Below are 9,035 nucleotides of genomic sequence, written 5' to 3'. Positions count from 1 at the left end.
TCCTGGCTGCCAGGGCACTGCGGACTCAGGGCCAACTGGCACCCACCAGCACCCCCAGGGCCCTTTCCCGGCACTGCTTCCCAGCCTCTCATTCCCAGTGTGTCCGTCCAGCTGGGGCTGCCCCATCCCAGGGCACAATCCGGCCCTTCCCCCTGTTGAACTTCCCATGGTTGGTGATTCCCAGCCCTTGGATCTGTCGAGGTCTTTGCAGGGCCTCCCTGCCCTTGGGGACTCAGCAGCTCCTCCCAGCTTTGTGTCATCTCCAGACTTGCTCAGTGTCCCTTCCAGGGCTGTGCCCAAGTCACTGATGGAGATGTTGCAGAGCACAGGCCTGGGATGGAGCAACTGGGATCATACTGGGAGTGACTGGGATTATAGTGGGACTGACTGGGATCATACTGTATGTGACTGGAAGCATACTGGGGTGGCTCTTGGTCCAAAAATAGCCAGAATTTCCTCAAAATCCCTCCGACCCCTTAAGATCCCACAAAATTTCTTCAGAACCCTTCAAATAATCCCCTGAAATTTCCCCAGTATCCCTAAAATTTCCCCAAACCCTTCAAAAATTCCCCAATTCTCTCCAGCTGCTCCAGAATTTCCCCAAATCGCCTCAACTTCCAAAGATTTCCTCAAAATCCCTCAAAATGGGAATTTTCTGAGATCCTCTCAAGGATCCCCACAAAAGTCCCCCCCAAATCGTAAAAATTCCCTCCAAATCCCCCAGTTCCCTCAAGGCTGCCACAGAAGCCCCTCAGAACCCTTCAAACCATCCCCCGAAATCTCTCACCATTTCCTTTCAATCCCCCCGGAATCCCTCAGGAATCTTCCCTGAATGGCCCCGGCCCTGCCCCAAATTCGGGGATTGCCCATTTTCATGCGATTTCCCCCCACTTTCCCCTCAGCTCCCTGGAGGTGCAGCTGGAGCGGAGCCGCTCCCTGGCCGAGGGTTTGGCTCTGGAAAAGCGGCGTCTGGAGGAGGAGGAGCAGCAGCGCTCGGGAGCGGGATGAGGGCAGAGCTCGGGAGCAAGCACTGTCAGAAAACCTAGAGAACACAAAGGTGCGGTGTCAGGGTTTCAACCCTGGCTGGATTTTAAACACTTACTTTTCTCCCCTCTTCCCCCCTCTAAAAGCAAAAACCAGTCAGAGAATTCCTGAGGAGAGATAAAAACTGGGAGACTGGCTTAGTAATTAATTGTCACAAGCAAACAGATTCAAAGTGAATAGAACTTAAATTTATTGCTAACAGACTTCAACTAAAAGCTCGATTTACTGCTAAGAGAATAAGAACTAAAGAGTAAAAGGATAAAACAGTCTTAAAACACAACACCTTTTCTCCACTCCCCTTCCCTCCATGTTCCCAGTCCTTCTCCCAACAGCGCAGGGAGATGGGAAAGGGAGGAGGAAGTCACAGCCAGTGGCTGCTTCTGCCACTGTTAAAATCCATCTCTTAGACAGGAATTCTTCCCAGTCCACTGTCCTGGGGGTCACTTTTCCATCAGGCGCAGAAGTTCTCTCTCTCTCTGCATTCTGATGGTCTCCATGGACTTGCTTCACCAATGGTCGTTACCACAGTTACAGGGGGTGATGGCTTTGAGTCCTTTCCTGTTTCCTGTGGGTCCCTCCCCATGGGACACTCCTCGACAGACGCCTCCGGCGTGGGTCCATCCTCGGGCCACAGTTCTTCCCTAATCTGCTGTCCCTTGAGCCACAAATCAGCTGCATCAGTGTAGATCCCCCACAGGGCCACAAGTCCTGCCTGGGGACAACTTGCTCCAGCGTAGGTTTCCCTCTCCATGGGCCACAGGTCTCCAGCAAGACTCTGTTTCATCTTAGGCCTCCCACGAAGTCTCACCTTCCTTGTGCAACCACTTATTCCAGTGTGGGCTTCTACATGAGCTGTAGGGGGATCTCCTCACACCAGTAATCTTACACAGGTGGCAGGGGTCTGACTTTCAGTCTTTCTCTGCTGGAGGGGGAGAGGGTGGCCTCTGGGCCTCTCCTTCCCCTCCTGCTACACTGAATTTGGAGCCTACATTGCTATCTCATGCTTTCCTCTGCTCTTCTCTCCAGCTTCTCTCCCTGTGTTCTTAAATATGTTATCAATCACAGAAGCCAATACCATTGGCTAGTGGTAGGAATTCCATCCTGAACTGGCTATCATTGGCTTTTTCATACAACAGCAAAAGCTTCTAGTAGCTTCTAACCGAAATTATCTCTATGGCCCCCTGTTACCAAAACTTCAGCCACCTGAATCCATGACATGCAGCCTGGAATTCCTGGAAAAATATCTGGGGAGGAGGGGGGAAATTGGGAATCCAGAGCCGCTTCTCAGTGCTTTCCAATGTGAAATGCACCAAGGGGTCCCAAAGGGGGAGGAAGGCAGGAAATCTGAGGGTAGCATCAATTCCTCGGTTTTTGCACCCAAAATTCTCACAGAGTGGCTGGAAACTGGGAGGAGTCAAGGGAAAAAGGCAAGAAATGGGAATTTGTACCACGGTTACTGGGTTTCAAACCAAAAATACCTCAGGGGGCTCTCAGACTGTGGGAGAAAAAGGGGAAAAAAATTGGGGATTTGTTCCAATTGTGGCTTTTCTTTTACGTCAAAAGCCCTTGGGGCATCTCAAAATGAGGAAAATTGGGAAAACCATGGGAATTTTGCCCAAATTCCACCTTTTTTTTGCCCTTTTTGTGCCATTTTCACCCCTCTTCCTCTCCCCAGGCTCACATGGCGCAGATCCAGGAGCAGCTGCAAATGAAGCTGGACCAGATGGCTGCGCTCCAGGAGGTGGAAAGATCCCAAAATCCTCTCCTGGATCAGCAGGAAGAGCGGATCCACCTGCTGGAGATGGAGCGCGCCGCTCCACAAATCGACATCCAGGAGCTCAAAGTGGGCCTGGAGGGGAGGATTTATGAGGGACTCCCCCAAACTTCCTGAAATCCCTAAATCCTGTTTCTTCCCTGTTTTCCAGGGGAACATCCGTGTGTTCTGCCGCGTGCGGCCGGTGCTGCCGGAGGAGTCAGAGCGGCAGCGGGGCTGCAGCACCTGCGCTTCTCCCCCAGGACCCCAAAGCACCTCGTCCCTCACCCGGCCTGATGAGGTGAGCAGGGTGCACCCAAAATGGCTCCTCAAAAATCCCTTTTGCCCCTCTCAAAATGGCCCCTTCCATAAATGTTTTTTCTCCTCAAAAATGTTTTTCCCCTCAAAATCCCCTTTTCTCTTAAAAATGTCTTTTCCCCTCACAAATTTCACTTTTTCCCTCAAAAATACCGTTCTTTCTCCCTCAAAATTCTGTTCCTTCCCTCAAAAACCCCTTTTTTCTTCCTCAAAATCCCTTTTTCTTCTCAAAATCCCTTTTTCTTCTCAAAAATCCCTTTTTCTCCCCTCAAAAATCCTGCTTTTTCCCTCAAAAACATCCTTTTTCCTTCCAAAAGGCCTTTTGTGAAGCAAAAGGTTCTTTTGGGGGCAAAATGTCCTTGCCCCTGCTCCCCCTCCAACTCCCCTTTTTCCTCAAAAACATCCATTTTCCCCCCCCAAAATTCCCATTTTTTTCCCCACAGTCCCACGTGGGCGGGAGCGGCGCGCCGGAGCTGCGCTACGACTTCACTTTCGACCGCAGTGTTCCCACCTGAGCTTCCCAGCAGGAAATATTCCAGGAGATCCAGCTACTTGTCCAGGTGCCTCCCAAAACTCCCCTTCCTGCATCCCCAAAAACATCTGCCCCTGAGCTCCAGAATCCCAGGAATTCCACTCCAAATCCTGCTCCATCCCACCTGAATCCTCCCCTCACTGAATCCCACCTGAGCTTCCAGTGGGGAATATTCCAGGAGATCCAGCAGCTCTTGGTCCAGGTGTGCTTCCACTAGAACTCACCTGTATCCTAAAATATCCCACTTGACCCCAAAAATTCCATGAAATTCCCCTAGTTTCCACCTAAGCCCCTCAAATCCAACCCCACCCTCCCACTCCTCGAGCTTTTCCCAGCGGGAAATATTCCAGGAGATGCAAGTGCTTGTCCAGATGCCTTCCAAAACTCACCTGAACTCCAAAATCCATTAAATTCACCCCAATTCCCCTGCCAAAGCTCCTCCAAATCCCCTCAGAATTCCCAACTCTTTCCCAAATCTTCCTCTGACGCCCTGAGTTCCCTGAATTTCTCCCCAAAACTCTTTCCGATCCCTTCCACAATTCTCAATCCTGCCCAGAATTCCCAAATCCCCTTAGAATTCCTCAGTTCTTCCCAAATCCTCTGACTCCCCAAGTCCCCCCAAATTTCCTGGATTTCCCTCCGATTTGCCCCAGATCCCCCAAACCCCTCCCAAACCCCCTCAGAATTCCCAAATCCTCCCTCTGACTCCCCAAATCCCCTAAATTTCCCCAAATTTCCCTGAATCCCTCCAAATTCCTATCAAGCCTCTTCCCAAACCCTCTGGAATTCCCAACTCCCCATAGAATTCCTAAACTCTTTTCAAATCCTCCCTCTGATCCCCGCAAATCTCCTGAATATCCCCGCAAATCTCCTGAATATCCCCCCAAATCCCCTGAATATCCCAAGTCCCCTGAATATCCCCCCCAAATCCCCTGAATATCCCCCCCAAATCACCTGAAATTCCCCAAATCCCCTTCCAAAACCTCCCTCAGAATTCCCAAATCCTCCATCTGACCCCCCAAATCCCCTGAATTTCCCCCCAATCCCTTGAATTTTCCCCGAAATCCCCTGAATTTTCCCCCCGAATTCCCTGAATTTCCCCCCAAATCCCCTGAATATCCTCCAAGTCCCCCAAATTTTCCCCCAAATTCCCTGAATTTCCCTGAATCCCCAAATTTTCCTCTGAATGCCCCCCAAATTCCCATCAAGCCTTTTTGCAACCCCCTTAGAATTCCCAAATCCCCTTAGAATTCCTAAATTCCTCCCAAATCCTCTCTGATCCCCCAAATCCCCCCAAACTTCCCACTCCCCACATTGCCGTGCATTCCCATTCCCAGTCTGCCCTGGATGGCTACCCCGTGTGCATCTTCGCCACGGGCAGACGGGAAGCGGCAAACCTTCACGATGGAAGGGCCGGAACCTCCGGGAGCCCCCGAATCCCGCGGGATGATCCCGAGGGCCGTCCAGCACCTCTTCCAGAGCACCCACGACCTGGCAGGCAAAGGCTGGCAGGTAATTCCCAAGAAACCACGGGATCGTGGTTTTTGGGATGAATCCTGGATTTGGGGTGCGACTGAGACGGTTTTAGTACCATTTCTCAGCCAGTTTCCTGGAAATTCTACAACGAGTCCCTCAGTGGATTTGCTGCTTGTCAGCAAGCAGCGCGCGTCGACCTGGACATCCGCGGGTCAGCCCCAACAGCGACGAGTTGCACGTGCCCAACCTCACCTGGGTAGCCTGTGGAGACCGAGGAGGAGGTGGGGAACACACGGAACTCCCGGGATTTGGAAGGCTTTGGGAATGCGGGAGGGATATAGGTGGGACTTGGGGATTTAGGGGAAATTTGGGAGTTCTGAGGGATTTCTGAGTTTCTGAGGGAATTTAAAGCTGCACGTGTCCAACCTCCCCAGCGGCTGATAAAGAGAGGAGGAGGTGGGGACACGGAATTCCTGGGATTTGAGGCAGTTTCGAATTCTGAGAGGGAAATTTGAGACTTTCGGGCTGAATTTCCAGGAAATTGGGGATTCCAATGGAATTTGGGGAGATCTAAGGATTTCGGGGCAATTTGAGCTGCACATGCCCAACCTCACCTAAGTGATAAAGAGAGGAGGGGTAGGAAACACAGAATTCTCAGGATTTGAGAGAGTTTGGGAATTCTAGGGGGATTTAGATGGGACTTGGGGATTTGGGAGGGAATTTGGGGAGAATTTGGGAATTCTGAGGATTTCAGGGGAATTTGGAAAATTCGTGATTTTGTGCTGTTTTCTCCATATTTGTGCTGATTTCTGCTGGGTTTGGGGTGTTTTCTCCATGCTTTGGGGTGTTTTATCCCTATTTTCGAATGATTGCCCCATTTTGGGGGTTTGTTGGTTGCAGGTGCTGGAGCTGTTGCAGAGGGCAGGTTCGCAGCGCTCGGTGGCTCCAGACGGGGCTCAACAACCGCTCATCCCGCAGCCACTCCGTGTTCCAGCTGCGCATCCGGGGGAGCAGCGGGCACGGACCTGCGCTGTGCCTGTGAGGGCCCCCATCCCTGCACTTCCCATTCCCACGCTTCCCCAGCCCCAATCCATCATTTCCCAATCACAATCCTAGATTTCTTGCCCCCTATCCCAGATTTCCCAGCCCCCAATCCCTCATTTCCCAACCCTTACCCCAGATTTCCCAGCCCCAATCCCACGCTTCCCAACCCCTATCCCACATTTTTCAACCCCATTCCAGATTTCCCAGCCCCAATCTGTCATTTTCCAGCCCCAATCCCACCCACATTTCTCAACCCCCAGCCCAGATTTCCCAACCCCAAGATTGGATTTCATGCCTCTTATCCCACATTTCTCGCAGCTCCCCATCCTGCATTTCCCAACCCCAATCCATCATTTTTCCATCCTCATCCCAGATTTCCTAATCCCACATTTCTCAACCCTCAGCCTGATTTCCCAACCCCAATCCCACATTTACCAATTCCAATCCTGGATTTCCTAATGCCAATCTCTGCATTTTCTGCCCCTTATCCTACATTTCCAAGCCCCAGTCCCAGATTCCCCATTCCCACATTTCCAGCCCCAATCCCACATTTCCTGCCCCAATGCCTCATTCTCTGCATTCCCATTCCCAGCCACCCTGACCCTGGTGGACCTGGCGGGCTCGGAGCGGCTGGAAAAGTCGGGATCAGTCGGGATCGGCTCCGGGAAACCCAATCCATCAATTCCAGCCTCAGCGCCCTGGGGCTCGCATCACCGCCCCTGTGCAACAAGGTAACACAATCCCTGATTCTAGAAATTCCCAGAATTCCTGAAATTCCAGGGAGTCCCAAAAAATGTTGGGGAAAGAGGGAGGGGTTTGGGGAATTTTTGAGGGGAAATTTGGGGGAAATTTGGGGGATTTGGGAAGCAGGAGCTGAGGAAAGGGAAGATTCCAAGAATTTGAGGGGGCAATTCCTGAATTCAGGGGGAACAGAAAATTCTGGGATCCTAAAAATCTGGGGGAACGGAAGGGTTTTGGGGCAATGTTGGGAAGGGATTTGGGGAAGCTGAGGGCTGGGAAAAGTGGGATTGGAGGGGGAAACTGGGAATTGGGATGGGAAAATGGGATAAGAAATGGGAAAAGTGGGATTGAAGGGTGAAAATGGGATTGAGGTAGAAAATGGGGAATAGGAATGGGAAAAGTGGGACGAGATGGGGAATTGGGATGGGAAAAGGAAAATGGGGAATTAGGATGGGAAAATGGGAGTAAATTGGAAAATGAGGAATTGGGATGGGAAAAGTGGGATTGGAGGTGGAAAAAATGGGGAGTTGGGATAGGAAAAGTGGGAAGTGGCATGGGAAAAGTGGGATAAGAGATAGGAATTGGGATGGGAAAAGTGGAATAAGTTGGAAAAATGGAATGAGGGTGGGAAAAGTGGGTCTGGAGGTGGGGAATGGGGAATTGACATGGGAAAAGTGGGATTGGGGTGGGGAAGTGGGAGAGGAGCTGGAAAAGTGGGATTGAGGTGGGGAAGTGGGAGAGGAGCTGAAAAGCGGGACTGGAGCTCCTGAGCCCCGGAATTCCCGGCAGGGAGCAGCACGTCTCCTACAGGAACAGCAAACTTACCTTCCTGCTCCAGAACTGCCTCGTGGCAACGCCAAGGTGTGAGTAGCCAGCTCCAAAATTCCCACCCTGCATCCCAAAATTCCATTCTAGATCCCTCAAATTCCCACCCCGAATCCTGAAATTCCACCCCTGAATCCTAAAATTCCACTCCTGAATCCCCAAATTACCCTCCCAAAGCCTAAATTTCCCAAATCTCTCCTAAATTCCAAATTCCCAAATTCCACTTCCAAATTCCCCTCTGAACCCCTCAAATCCTTCCCCAAATCCTCCTAAACTCCCCCCAAATCTCCCCAAACCCCCAAATTTGGGGTGTTCTGGGCTGTCCTGGAGGAGGCTTTGAGACTCCAGGATTTTCGGGAACTCTCAGATCCCCCAAATTTAACCCCCTTCCCCCAGGCTGATGTTTGTAACCATTTCCCTGGAGGAGAATTTGGGGAATCCTCAATTCCCTGCGCTTTGCCAGCAAGGTGGGTTTGAGGGGTCCAGGGGTGGGGCATTAGGGGATTTCAGGGGGTCACTAGGGGATTTGGAGGGTCCGGGGGTAATTTGAGGGGTTCTCGGGGCATGGGGGAATTTGGGGGGTCACAGAGGGGTTTGGGGAGGATTTGAGGGGTCTTGGGGAGGAGGGGGAGGGAGAGTTTTGGGGAGATTTCAGGGGCTTGGGGGATTTGAGGGCATTTGGGGGATTTGGGGTCCTGGGGAGTTTAGGGGGATTTATGGGGGTGATGGAGGGGTTGGGGGGATTTAGGGGGTTTGAGTTAGGGTTCTTGGGGAGTTTGAGGGGGTTGGGGGATTTGGGGGATTTGAGGGTGTCTGGGGGTCCTGGGACAGTTTTGGGAGGGATTTAGAGGGGTTTGGAGTGTCAGCAAAGGGAATTTGGGGGTGATGGGGCCGATGTGGGGTGTCTGAGGGGTCACAGGGGGATTTGGGACTGTTTTGGGGTCTCACACCTGCCCTCTCCCCCCAGGTGAACGAGTGCATGATCGGCACCGCCCAGGCCAACTGGAAGTGAGGGCAAGCCCCACCCATAGCCCTGCCCATTAATTTATTTTAAATGCAAACAATCAATAAAAGTCATGTACGCTTAGCGCTGATTGGCTGCCTCTGTCACGTGCCCTACTCCAAAATGGCCGCGCCCTCAATCCGCGTAAGGAGAATGCCGCTTGCTGGTTGGCTGCGCCTGCACTGGCAGCAGCGGCGGCCGCCATTTTGCTCCGAGCCTTCGAACGCTTCAGGGCTGCGGTGGCGCCGCCGTCTTGTTCCCCAGCGCCGCGCGGCGCCGCCTTCCCCGGCGACTTTCCC

The 9,035-nt window shown here is 52.1% G+C and overlaps 1 pseudogene; it reads left to right on the top strand.

The window, feature by feature from the left end:
* Window positions 1-902: 902 nt before the first annotated feature.
* Window positions 903-8,745, top strand: LOC126652325 (kinesin-like protein KIFC1; annotated as a pseudogene).
* Window positions 8,746-9,035: the final 290 nt, after the last annotated feature.

Source organism: Myiozetetes cayanensis, unplaced genomic scaffold (assembly GCF_022539395.1).
Source record: "Myiozetetes cayanensis isolate MyiCay16 unplaced genomic scaffold, myiCay2020 scf766, whole genome shotgun sequence".
NCBI lineage: Eukaryota > Metazoa > Chordata > Aves > Passeriformes > Tyrannidae > Myiozetetes > Myiozetetes cayanensis.
This window is presented reverse-complemented; position numbering and strand designations above follow the sequence as displayed.